Source organism: Xenopus tropicalis, chromosome 6, assembly GCF_000004195.4.
Source record: "Xenopus tropicalis strain Nigerian chromosome 6, UCB_Xtro_10.0, whole genome shotgun sequence".
Classification (NCBI taxonomy): domain Eukaryota; kingdom Metazoa; phylum Chordata; class Amphibia; order Anura; family Pipidae; genus Xenopus; species Xenopus tropicalis.
In genome coordinates this window covers 19,575,836-19,588,736 of record NC_030682.2, presented here as the reverse complement: position 1 = coordinate 19,588,736, position 12,901 = coordinate 19,575,836, and the positions used below count along the sequence as shown (strand labels likewise).

The 12,901-nt window shown below is 40.3% G+C and overlaps 1 protein-coding gene across 2 annotated transcripts in view; it reads left to right on the top strand.

Annotated features, from left to right (window-relative positions):
* adarb2 (adenosine deaminase, RNA-specific, B2 (inactive)) overlaps window positions 1-12,901 on the top strand; it is a 401,728-nt gene that overhangs the window by 245,232 nt on the left and 143,595 nt on the right. Inside the window, exon 1 of one of the 2 annotated variants that reach the window (XM_031903942.1) lies at window positions 3,286-3,524. The exons of the other annotated variant lie outside the window; for it this stretch is intronic. The gene's annotated coding sequence lies outside the window, so the exon portion shown is untranslated. Of the gene's footprint in view, window positions 1-3,285; window positions 3,525-12,901 lie in introns of those variants that run through there. 2 annotated transcript variants of the gene reach the window in all.

Below are 12,901 nucleotides of genomic sequence, written 5' to 3'. Positions count from 1 at the left end.
TACTTTCTCCCCCTGTCTCATAAACCCAATTTTCCCGGGTCTTTCCTTGCCTTTTCATGGCCCCCTCCCCTCAACCTGTTCCTTGCTCCATCCTGGGGCACCTTTTTGCCATGAAAAGCAACACTTTACATTCTATTCTGCCAAACAAAGGGGTTATAGGGGCCAACATTAGTAAGTGCATCAGTGGAATCAGACCCTGGGGCTAAGGGGATGGGGGGCTCGGACCAACGGGTCTGCTTCCTCTGTTGTATATAAATGTCCACTCCCCGCTGGCTCTCAGGTAAGAAAGTGGGTGGTGAGTGGGGATTTATTTGCTTGCAGGCCAGTGGTCACAGACAGTCAGAGGGGGGCCAGATAGGGTTTGTTAATCTGTGCCACATCCCTCCTAAGATTTTTTGCAGGGGGTGGCACAGAGTAGTTACACCACTGAAGTGCATTGTACTTTGTAGTTAGTTTATAGTTATAAAAGTGTTTTTCTCTGAAACTGAAATGATTTTTAAAGTCATTCTGAGTGAAAAAAAAGTTCGAGATTAAAAAGAAAAAAACTCTGCTTACCCGAAGTACATTTTATGTATGAATTGTGCACGTACTCTACAGAGATACCACTGATTTCCCTAAAGTGAGATGTTGCCACTTGTTCTTTTGGGGTACGAGAACATCCAGCCTTGCGTGAGTTACATATCTGGGAGAAAATAAGATGTTTTACATCATATTCTTGATGTTTGGCCAAGCTCAGGCGATCCTCCCTTTGGACAGGAGAGCAAGGCTTCTAAAAACTTAAGATGTGAAGATGTGAATCATGGTGTATTCTGAACAGCGAGACCTAATGACTGTCTCAAGTGCAACACTTTAAACTAACAAGCACTTACTTAACATTTAAATTCTCATGATGAAAAGTAGCGACTGGTTCTTCAATCGGCAGCCTGCGTGTCACCACCGGACAGCATCAGTCATTGCAACCACATAAAGATTATTTGGGGCTGTAATGAGAACCCAGGAAAGGTCACTCTCCCCACAAGCAAATACATAGCAGCCTCCATGGGAAAGCAGTAGGAACTAATGATACAGGGATTTCTTATTTGTAGCTGGGGGTAGAGAGCAAAAAATGCCATCTCCAGATAATCAAAAGATTTTGGATAGCTCAGTAACATATAAAAACAATGCTTTACCATTCCATTTATTCCCTTGGCCGTAGATGTTACACTGACTTCTATCTACTGAGTTTCTTATACAGATAAATTATTGTGCATACCACAGAATACATGAATCTATAACTATTTTGTTTTTTATTCTTTTACTTGGACATCAGCTTTGCCCAACTGGATGCAACCCTCCAATGCATCTTGTGGCCCTTGTCCGATCAATGAGCTACAGTATATAGTTAGATTTGCATGGTAGAATATCACACAAACATGTTAAAAAACAGCACCCCTAGTGGTCAGGAAAACTATATTTTATACAGTATATTATAAGGGGTGATTTGTGACCACAAGTGATGTTCTGCTTCTACAATTATCCCCACAGTCAGTTGAACATCATATTAAATTTATATATACTGTACTAAAGTTATGGGACCTGTTACATACAGAATGCTTGGGACCTGGGGTTTTCAGGATAAGGGATCCTTCCATAATTTGGACTTTCCTTAAGTCTACTAAAAAATAATTTTATCATTATTTAAACTTAATAGGATTGTTCTGCCATCAATAAGGATTAATTATATCTTAGTTGGGATCAAGTACAGGTACTGTTGTATTATTACAGAGAAAGGGGAATCATTTAACCATTAAATAAACCCAATAGGGCTGTTCTGCCCCCAATAAGGGGTAATTATATCTTAGTTGGGATCCAGTACAGGTACTGTTTTATTATTACAGAGAAAAGGGAATCATTTAACCATTAAATAAACCCAATAGGGCTGTTCTGCCCCAATAAGGGGTAATTATATCTTAGTTGGGATCAAGTACAGGTACTGTTTTATTATTACAGAGAAAAGGGAATCATTTAACCATTAAATAAACCCAATAGGACTGTTCTGCCCCCAATAAGGGGTAATTATATCTTAGTTGGGATCAAGTACAGGTACTGTTTTATTATTACAGAGAAAAGGGAATCATTTAACCATTAAATAAACCCAATAGGACTGTTCTGCCCCCAATAAGGGGTAATTATATCTTAGTTGGGATCAAGTACAGGTACTGTTTTATTATTACAGAGAAAAGGGAATCATTTAACCATTAAATAAACCCAATAGGACTGTTCTGCCCCCAATAAGGGGTAATTATATCTTAGTTGGGATCAAGTACAGGTACTGTTTTATTATTACAGAGAAAAGGGAATCATTTAACCATTAAATAAACCCAATAGGACTGTTCTGCCCCCAATAAGGGGTAATTATATCTTAGTTGGGATCAAGTACAGGTACTGTTTTATTATTACAGAGAAAAGGGAATCATTTAACCATTAAATAAACCCAATAGGACTGTTCTGCCCCCAATAAGGGGTAATTATATCTTAGTTGGGATCAAGTACAGGTACTGTTTTATTATTACAGAGAAAAGGGAATCATTTAACCATTAAATAAACCCAATAGGGCTGTTCTGCCCCCAATAAGGGGTAATTATATCTTAGTTGGGATCAAGTACATGTACTGTTTTATTATTACAGAGAAAAGGGAATCATTTAACCATTAAATAAACCCAATAGGGCTGTTCTGCCCCCAATAAGGGGTAATTATATCTTAGTTGGGATCAAGCACAGGTAACTATTTTATTATTACAGAGAAACGGGAAATCATTTAAAAAAAATTTGAATTATTTGATTAAAATGGAGTCTATGGGAGACAACCTTTCTGTAATTTAGAACTTTCTGAATAATGGGTCCCATACCTGTACCAGTAACTGCCATTTATATTTTTATTTTTGTTATCTCTACATAGTAACTGAATAACTTGCTGTTAGATTGAGTCCTGCTGTATAACGCTGGGTGGTTGGGGCTGCTGGTCAGAATGGCCCTTGAGTGATTTGCTCCCTGAATCTGACATTCACATAATGAATATGGACTATAAACAAAGAGCATCGGAGACAATGATCATGCATTGTGGGAGGACTGACAGGACTCAAATAGATCCCTGGGGACACTTGAAATAAAGGTTATTGATTGTGGGCAGCGCTGCTCATTTAACGTGCATGATGTCACAGAACAGGGGACATAAATGAAGGAAAAGTCCTGTTAATATTCAGAGACTGGGCTGTCCCAGGAAGCTCTCTGTCTTCGTTTGATTCTATTACCAGTCCCCCGGGCAGAAAGCAGTTACACGGTATTCATTGTGATTGAAGAGAATAGCCATAGAGCGAGCCTGGACCTTCCTGCTATGCTCTAATTTCAATACCTGAGTGGGGAAGAATCTGTATTGGATCTGATCCAGCCTGCGAGAGAACTGGGAAATAACACTTTGCTAAGGAACTAAATATATCAGCTGCTTCTCCCCAAGGATAGAACAGAAGAGCCTCTGTACAGGACAGGTAAGTACATTTATAGCACATTCTGGCAATGAGCACCTACTGTAGTTTAGGGCAAGACTTAGCACTTTTGCGGGCTGGAGGCACCAAAGTTGATTGGCATTGCTTTGCCATTCATATAGACCCATAGACTCATATGAGAAGTGCTTCATCCGATACCATGGACTGTGAATGTTCTTATAGTTACTTCAAAGAAACTTTTTGCTTTGTACAGTTTTGGCTTATCAGGTGTATAGTAAATAAGTGAATGCTTAAACTTTTATTCTGTAGCAGCGCTTGAATTTGATTTGCTATATACACTCTGCCTCACTGATGTCATTGCTTGCTGCCATTCAAAACCAATGGTCACTGCCATAGGAACTGTAGACTTGGTGAGACAATTTTGTTCATCATGACTGGTAGGGCATTATGCAGAGCGTTGGACTGGGGTGCGTGAGGCCCACCAGGGCTTCTACCCATGCAAACTCCAGAGGAGCCTAGCCTGAAGGTCAGTTAGGGGCAGAAATGTGTGGTAAATGCTATCTTAATTTTCCAGGTGTTCTTAGAAGGTTAGAAGTCCTAGCATAGCACTAGAACTCTTAGCATAATGTTTGAATATATCTGTAACTCTTATGTTACTGGATACTTAAGTAGTTGCAAAATCAGGTGTTTGGCTGCTGTATACATTGTAGTCAGAAGTTCTCAAATAATGTTCAAGCATTCTGAATGATGTTTTGATTGACTAAAGGCTAGTCTGATGGCATGTCCCTTGGATACTCTAAAGCTGTACATACAAAGGCTGTCCCAGTTAATAACGTATCAGCCCATGTAGGGGGTGCTCAGGACTCCCTGTCTAACCAATATCTGGCTGAAATTTAGGCAGGCTTGAAGATCACATCCATTCTTGGCAGACTTTCACGTCAAATTTCAAGGCTTCCTATAAAAGAAGAAAAATCACCATAGGCTCCTTCATCCTGGTCTATTAACCATCATTGCACCCTAATTTATGTGATAACAGCTGGTCCTCACCAATACTTTTGTCATCTATAAACTCAAATGTGTTGCCTAACAGAAAAGAAGGTTAAAGGGCACAGTATTTGACTATATTTATTGCAATGAAAGACTGTATCATTCAGCCCTTTCTTCTGTTCTATATGCACTGAATACACCAAGAAATAAAGATTGACTGCACTAGAGAAACCCCTGGGTTTCAGATGTGGTTCCTAAGCATAATACTGTTTAGGGTTGCTACCTTTATTATGTATGTGATGAATAAAGATGGTTCCCAGAGAGTTGCCAGATTCACATGATGGTACATGACAAGAGTAGCGTGTAGAGGTATTTGAATGAACCAATCAGTTAGCATACTGGGACTGGGATTGGGTGCTATTGAGCGTGGCAGTTCTAACTTACTGACTATTATAAAGTAAATTTCAAGTCCCACAGGAGAAAGGCATTCAGACCTGGACTGGCAATCTGTGGATTCTGGAAAACACCAGAGGAGGGGCTGCTGTAAGATGCCATAGACAGCTAGTATTTAGTGGGCTGGTGGGGGCCATTTGGGCCTTTTCATAACTGGAATGCCTTGGAATGTACTTTTGACTCCCAGTCCAGACCTGAATGATTTTTCTATAATTAAGAACTATTTCTGTCACCAGCCTCTTCTAGCATGTACCTTGCTTTGTACAAGCCCTAAAAGATCTCTCTCTATACAACACATTTTATATCAGTTACAGGTAGAACTTGTTAGGAAAAAAACTCACCTCTGGAGAGATTTTCAGCCTTCTGACTGAAGAGGGGTTTTCAGTGATTAATGGAGAGAAAGTTGGGTAGTCTGAGAAGAGGAATAGAAAACCGTAGAACCTTTGGTTCAGTTGATGTCTGTCACATATCAAGCAATGAGGAAAGGTCAACAATGCAGAAGTGGGGAGTAGGCATAAATGGTACATAATGGTACAGCTGAGGGTATGAGGATGTGTTTATGTGCTCATGTGCCCAAGGAAATACAAGTTATTTCTAATCCAACCTGATGCTTTCCAACTCTTATTGAATTTCTGGAGTTGAACAGCTAAAGGGTGAAGGTTTGTTGACCCTATATTAGTAGTAACCAATGCTCTAGATCCTTAATATCGGAAATATATACCATTGTTTTAGTTACTTCCCCTGATATCATTCAATATCCAGTTGTTACTTCCCATTGCCTAAATACTATTCCCACTATACTATAGCTGCTGTTCTGGGGTTCTGCAAACTGCAGGGTCTGGTTACACCCTCTATAGGTAGATCTGAGTAAGCTTCTTCTGAACAGAGAAGTGATAGAAATATAATACTAGAATGCAGTATAAGCCTGCCACCCAAAGGTACGGGCCCCATTCAGGATAGTCACTACACCTGGCTGGGTTTCATAGGTAACACCAAAGCTGCCACAGTTGCTGATTAGTTGGTAGATACAGAGACCTGTGCAGGCAAATTAGGGGTTAAAGATCTAATTCACCACTTTAAATGAGACATATGGTATAAGTGAAACCCCCCACTAATCTTGTAGGAAACAGTGAATAATACATGGTTCTGGTTTCCCTGTGGGCTAAAGAAAATGTTAATCTTATCTTTAAAAATGGCCCCTTTATTGGAGCTCTCATACCTTGACAACAGGAAAGACACCTCTAGGAGGTTTAATTACTGGTAATTAAATTGCGTTCACATGGGGCATAGAAATTAACAATGAAGAGAACTCATTGCTAACAAACAGGTTCTCCAATCACAAGCAGCCCTAGCAGTGGCAAGGAAACTAAGGGGCAGATTTATCAATACACGAGTTCAAATCCCGAATGGGAAAAACTCGGAAACCTCTAAAGAAACCTCTAAAGATCGCAAACATCACGAAAATGCCCCCGAAAAATTTGTACCAGTCACGACAATATCGCATTGGGGATCCGAAAGTGGCGAAACTTTCGCACCGAACAACTGCAAACAGCGGCAGAGCCTCTCCGAATCCTTCGTGAAAGCATCGTGAGGGCGTCCGAAAATGTCGTGCGGGTTCTCCGGAAAAGTCGCGCAGGCCCGAAAAAATCGGTGAAGATGCGCTCGGAGCGTTCGGATGAACGCTCCCAGCTTTCGTGTATTGATAAATCTGCCCCTAAGAGTATGAGGAGACATTTTGTCCTACAATATCCATCCATTGTCATTAAAGGGCAAGTTTTGGTATGTTATAAAACAGTGATCCCCAACCAGTGGCTCTGGGGCAACATGTTGCTCCCCAACCCCTTGGATGTTGCTCTCAGTGCCCCCAAACCAGGTAGTTATTTTTGAATTCCTGACTTGGGGGCAAGTTTTGGTTGAATAAAAACAAGATTTCCTACCAAATAAAGCCCCCTGTAAGCTGATAGTGTGCATAGAGGCCCCTAATAGCCAATCTTAGCCCTTATTTGGCTCCTCCATGAACTATAGTGCTTGTGTTGCTCTCCAAGTCTTTTTACATTTGACTGTGGCTCACCATGTTAGCTTCAGAAGAAAAGTAAAACTTTTTTTTTTTGTATTTAAATTGTGCAAACCAGGTCCTTAAAGTGACAGCCCTGTGTGTATTTGCTGTTTCTAATCAATAAAATGCTGAGATCTACCTGCTTTGCAGCTGCAAATCTGAATGTATCCATGAGTTATACAGGACAGTGAATGTAGATTATTGTTCCAGTTCCTGTTGAATTTATTGAATCTGAGCGGCACGGATTTAGTGTGTGCCAAAAGTGAATAAGAATTGGTCATACATTTTTAAAATATAGAGCACAGATCACTTTTGCTTTTTTACTTCCCCCCATTGAGCAGTGCCAGTCCCAGTGCAATGAGTGCCCAAGGCAAGCTGGCAGTCGCACTGCCCCTATATCTTGCTGCACATGTGGGAAACCCGAGCACACACACAATGACTACACATGGGGGACAAGGACCATTAATAAGCTGGTTGGGGGGGATGAGAGCACAGAGTAGGGGTAGGCAGACAGAAGAGGTACCCATTTGCCTACCCCTAGTTCCAGCCCTGGTGTTACACCCTAAGAACCTTTTCTGCCTGCCCCTAGTTTCGGCCCTGCCATTAAGTACAGCGTTGCCATCATTGAATTCATAAGGGGTGGATGGGAGAAGGCACATTGAGTGCCATTGAGTTGACAGTCTTTTATTCTTGAGGGGTGGGAGGAGCCACGTAGCTGTGCCACCTGATGGATTTGCAGTTAGATGCTAGGTGCAAAAGCCTACCAGGCCCTCCCAATGCTTTTTAAAGAAAACTTTTTAAAGAACTTTTTCTCCACTTAGTGCTCTTGTACTTGTGTCCAGGGTGAAATTATCCCTTGTTCCTTTACATTCCCTGTGTGCCATTAACATGATCTGTTCATTGCTTGTTAGTAATGTCAGGTCCATGAATAACAATCTGCAGGTTTATATCAGTTGTTTTTGGTTGTGGAAAAGCCCCCATTATAACCTCATCAGCTTTTGCTCTTGATGGTTGCATGTAGCCTGATGCACAGGTATGCAGAAATCCCAATGACTCCGCTGCTTTGAAAACATTTGGATTTGATGCATGTTCTCGCCTCCCGACAGATGTTTCCAAGCTGAAAGATAATTCATTGTTCTGCCTTGCAACATTTTAGCACTTGCTACTTCTTTTTTCCCCTTCATTGACACTAAAATAAAAATGTTTTATTCAGACGCTCAAGTGGAAAAAATAACCTGTTTTCCCTTATTGCATTCCATCAAGGATACGTTGTTATCTGGCACAATAGATTGTCAAATCACTAGAAGACTCTCTGGCATCAGTTCAGATCAGTTTCATTTTAACCCGACGCGCTTCCAACCTTCCCTTTCAAGCACTCCTGGGCCCGCTGCCTCCTGTAACCGAATGTCACGTATTGCACTTAAAAACTCTCTGCTGTTTTTCTATTAATACTCCTTCCAGCGAGCGAGTTAGACCAAGAGCACTCGGTAAAGAAAAATTATAGTTCTGTTCCCACAAAGCAACCACATGAAAGCACGAAACCTCCAATGCGCAGAGTAAGGTACAAAATGCTTTAAGCACCATCACTGTCTGGAGACACATTTATCTCTTAAAAGCCTGGCTGCCTGTTGTACCTCAGGTTTCATCCACTCACCAGGGAAGGGTGTCTGGTACATGGCACAGAACATATGTAATTCATGTCTAACTTTTATTAAAATTACTTTCTGTCTTTCAATTCCACTTTTATTGTATCACTGAAGTCTAACTTGTAGCCTGCGGTACGAAGCAGTCAAGTGTGAGACATCAGTCGCCTTGTTTTATTTGTTGGGATTGGCCTTTATTTTTGGCTTTTCATTTTGCATTTGCTTATGCTGATTATTAGGAGCACACGGCTATCCAACTTCTGTGCCAGGGGTCGATTATCAATATACACTGCTATAATTTAGTGGTTGTTATATGAGAAACTATATGAAGAAACATGTTTGATGGGGCTGCTAGGCCAAAAGAATCCCTTTATGGATTTCCAGTTTCATTGCCTGGTTCTACCCAATTCTACAAACAATACTTTAGGTTGGAGATGTTGTGCAGTTGTTTCCCACATATTCCCTGATGGCTCCACCACATTAGAGCTTCAAGAAACCACTCTCAGGTCCCACTGAGTCACACTCAGATGTAAAAAGTGTTGGTGAGCCACATAAGCATAAAAAGGTCTTTGGGGATACCAATTAAGCATAGTTGTTATGGCTATTTAATAGCCCCATGTGGCCTGCTATAGCCCACCAGTGGATCTGCTTGGGGTAAAAATGTGTCTTGGTGCTTCCAAAATTTGTCTCCAAACCAGAGAATTAAAATGGGCAACTACTCTGAGGGCATTGGGAGCAACATCAAAGGTGGTGGTGAGCAGCATGTTGCTCCCGAGCCACTGGTTGGGTATCACAACACTAGTATATACATGAAGATTGAATGGGAAAACATTAGGCCTTAAACTAGGCGATGCCAATATTCATTTTCATATTCATTCGAGTTTTATTCTAAAAAGACAAATTGTTAATTTTTTTTTAGAATCGCTGACATATCTACAAAACATATGGATCACAAATACTCAGTTGTGTAAAGTTGTGGAACAAACACTCAAAAAGAAAAATAGCTTGAGCTGCTGAAATGTGTAATCATATGTATGAGAATTTTTGCATTCATAAGTAATGAAAATTTGAATTTGAAAAACATTTTAGATTGTGGTTTTTCACAGCAAAAAAACATGATTTGAAATTTTAATATAAAATATTAAGTCTGAGGATTATAATGATACTCAAGAGACCTCATGTTGAAGGTTTATTGATGGCAAATCCAAATGATAGATAATGACCATTTAGCCAATTTCTATTTAGGTCTTAATTTCTATTTAGGTTTTCTTAATTTGATTGTATTCCGTTTTTGCTAAAGATCTTGTAGTGTTCAGACCAAACACTACAAATAGAAATTAGCGAGTTAGATTTATAGCTTAACCACAAAAACTTGTGTTGTATATTTTACCAATTAGGATGTAGAAGCTGCAATTTTACCAACCACAACTCACAACTAAAGATCACATTCTATTGAAATCAACACCATTAGCAGCCATAGTGCCTACTCTGTGCAGCAGGGGCTAATCAGAAATGAGTACACATGGCAACAAAGAGTGACTAGGCTCCAGCTGCAGAGTAGAACGTTGTGTTTGCCTGTTGGTGTATACAGAAGTTGCCCAAGCTGCCCAAAGACAGCCCTGCCAAAATGCTAGGAAGATAAAATCCATCTTCCATCTTGGAGTTCTTCATAGGCTTCCTGTAATCTTCTCTTGGAATCTCTTTCTACTTTTACTTTGCAGCTTATAGTTGTGAACAAACAAGACCAGCCATGTCCTTCATAAGAATTTCTGAGCTGGGAAAGATGAAAACAATTCTGAGGACAGGGTGGGAGAGAGGTCTGGGTGGACTTAACTGGCAATGAATCAGGCAATGAAGTCATGTGCCCCAACCAACAGCATTCCCTTAGCCATTGCCCAGTCATTGAGCCTGTGTGCATACCTTCTGCCATACTGTAGGATGCCACTGATAACAAATAATAAGTTGGAAATATTTATTGTTTATTACATGCCATCAAAGTAAAATATCATGTTGTGTCTTATAGAATTGCACAGACAGAGGCATAAAAAGGCAAATGAGCCTCTAAGTGATTTTAACATATATTATCAAGTTTCATTTTTTGCCTGTAATTGCCATTAAACTATTCACACCTTAAGAATAATTAAAGACTAGTGTTCTACGGGAGTGAGGGTTTGGTGATTTATAAACGTACAAGTACAGTCTGGCATAATCCATAACCTTAGAGGCACTTAACAATGCCTCTGTGGCCAATTGTCCGTTTCTTGAACTGGCAGCTCTCCCGACGAACAATAAAACTGCATTATGTGGGATGATGTCCCGCTAATTATATTAAATGTTATTGTTTCATGTTCATTATCTGGTGATGATATATTTATAACAAGTATTGGCTCCAGTTCATGGCGCAGCCTTGCCTCACCTTGAGCGGGTTGAGCTCAGAGCAACTGGAATGTTTATTAATTAAAAACAAAAATGAGAATGAAATAACTGGGCTTATCAAAGGACAATGTTTTATTCTGCTGGGGATTCCAGATAAATAAAATTCACATATTTTATGCTTCAACAGCCCTAGAATATGACCAAAAATAATTTTTTTTAGCCTCCCACAGGAGATAAAGGATCCTTAGGGACATATTTCACCAAAAGAATAGTTTAAAAAAAATAAACATTCAAGGCCAACAATTAAGTCGATATATGGCAGGATTGCCTTTTTTTATACCAAATTTTTTCCCCTTTTTATTGTCACTTGTTTTTCATCTAAAAATCATATAAAGATAAAAGAGCTTTGCCAGGTCTGAGTTGCCCGGTGTGCCAGTTGATGCAGCCTACTGTGCAAATTCTGGGGCTACCCCAAGCAGGGCCGGAACTAGTGGTAGGCAGAAGAAGCAGCTGCCTAGGAGGTGGCCGACCGGGTTGCCTAGGGCGCCCGGTCAGCTTGGTCCGACCCTGACCCGAAGATCCAGGATCCCAGTAGTTATAGGCCCAGTTGCCTACCATTCATCAGAAGTAGCAGGATGGCCACACTGGCAACTATTTAGAAGTGCAGGAGCATGTTTGGATATAGTTACTTTAATAAACTGGGTTAATATGCACTCTCTATTTAACATATTTTAGAGCACCAACACTTTCGGGAGCTCCCAATGCGGGGGGCCATGTTTCTTCAACTTAATGCTCATAATCAGCAATCTGGGCCACTAAGCTTAATTTGCATTTGTGTCCCAGAACGACAACCCACACCGCTTCCTCCCGGAGTGGGTGGCATAACACTGGCGGGGGCATTTTTTCAGAAAAATAGTATTGTTTCCCTTACCCAGAGTTTGGGCTGTATCTGTTCGCACCAGTGGAGGAAACAATGTGGCCCTGATAGGTGCCCTATAAACACCTTGCATGGTCGAGGTGGTGCTTATATACCTGTACATGTATAGAAAGAGAGCAGAAATAAGCACGTTGGTGCTGGGAATGTCCTAGAAATAGGGAGCAACCTTGAAATGTAACTTATTCATATCCATAGGGCTTTTTGCATCGGTTGTGGGATCTCCTATACAAGAAACTTAATTTCCATCCCTACCGTAGGTACAGTCTACATAATTGCATCTTGCAAGACGTGTTTGAGAAACAACACATGTGCAATAAGTATCATTTTCACAGCTCTGAAATGGAATACGGGAGTCTTATTTATTCCATTCCACAAAGATGTCCCTGTATTTGTTAGAACAAGCAGAGAAAAGCTGGATTGAATTGGATTATACTGCACTCATTTTTATGAGCTGCAAAACAGAAGAGACTCATAAAATCAAATTCTTAGTAATCTGTGTTTTCAACAGAGAATTGAAGCAGATCACTTGGAAAATTCATTTGATGGTATTATCCTTACGAAGGTGCACATAAACTCATAATGAGATGAGGTATTGCAGTCTCTGTTTGTCTGCGGGCCATGCATCGGCAGAAAGAGAATATTGTTTAAAGTAAATTAAGTCATTTTTGATCTAATTTGACTAGGCTCAACTAGATTTTGGATTGATTTTACTTAAACCCAATAGAGAAAATAACACGCGTCTAGGCTTTCTCGTATCAGACTCCTACATGCCGCGTTGTACCTTATTACTCACATCGCTGTTTTCGAGAAGTAATAAAGAACTAATATTTCACAACGTAATGGGTTTTTCATTTTTGGAAATGGCCCTTTATTTGAAAAGAGCTGAGTGGGCCATTATATTGTAGGCAGGATGTACAGCTGCCAAGCCTTGCCTTGCTAAATTCCTGTTTACATTTATATTGTTAAG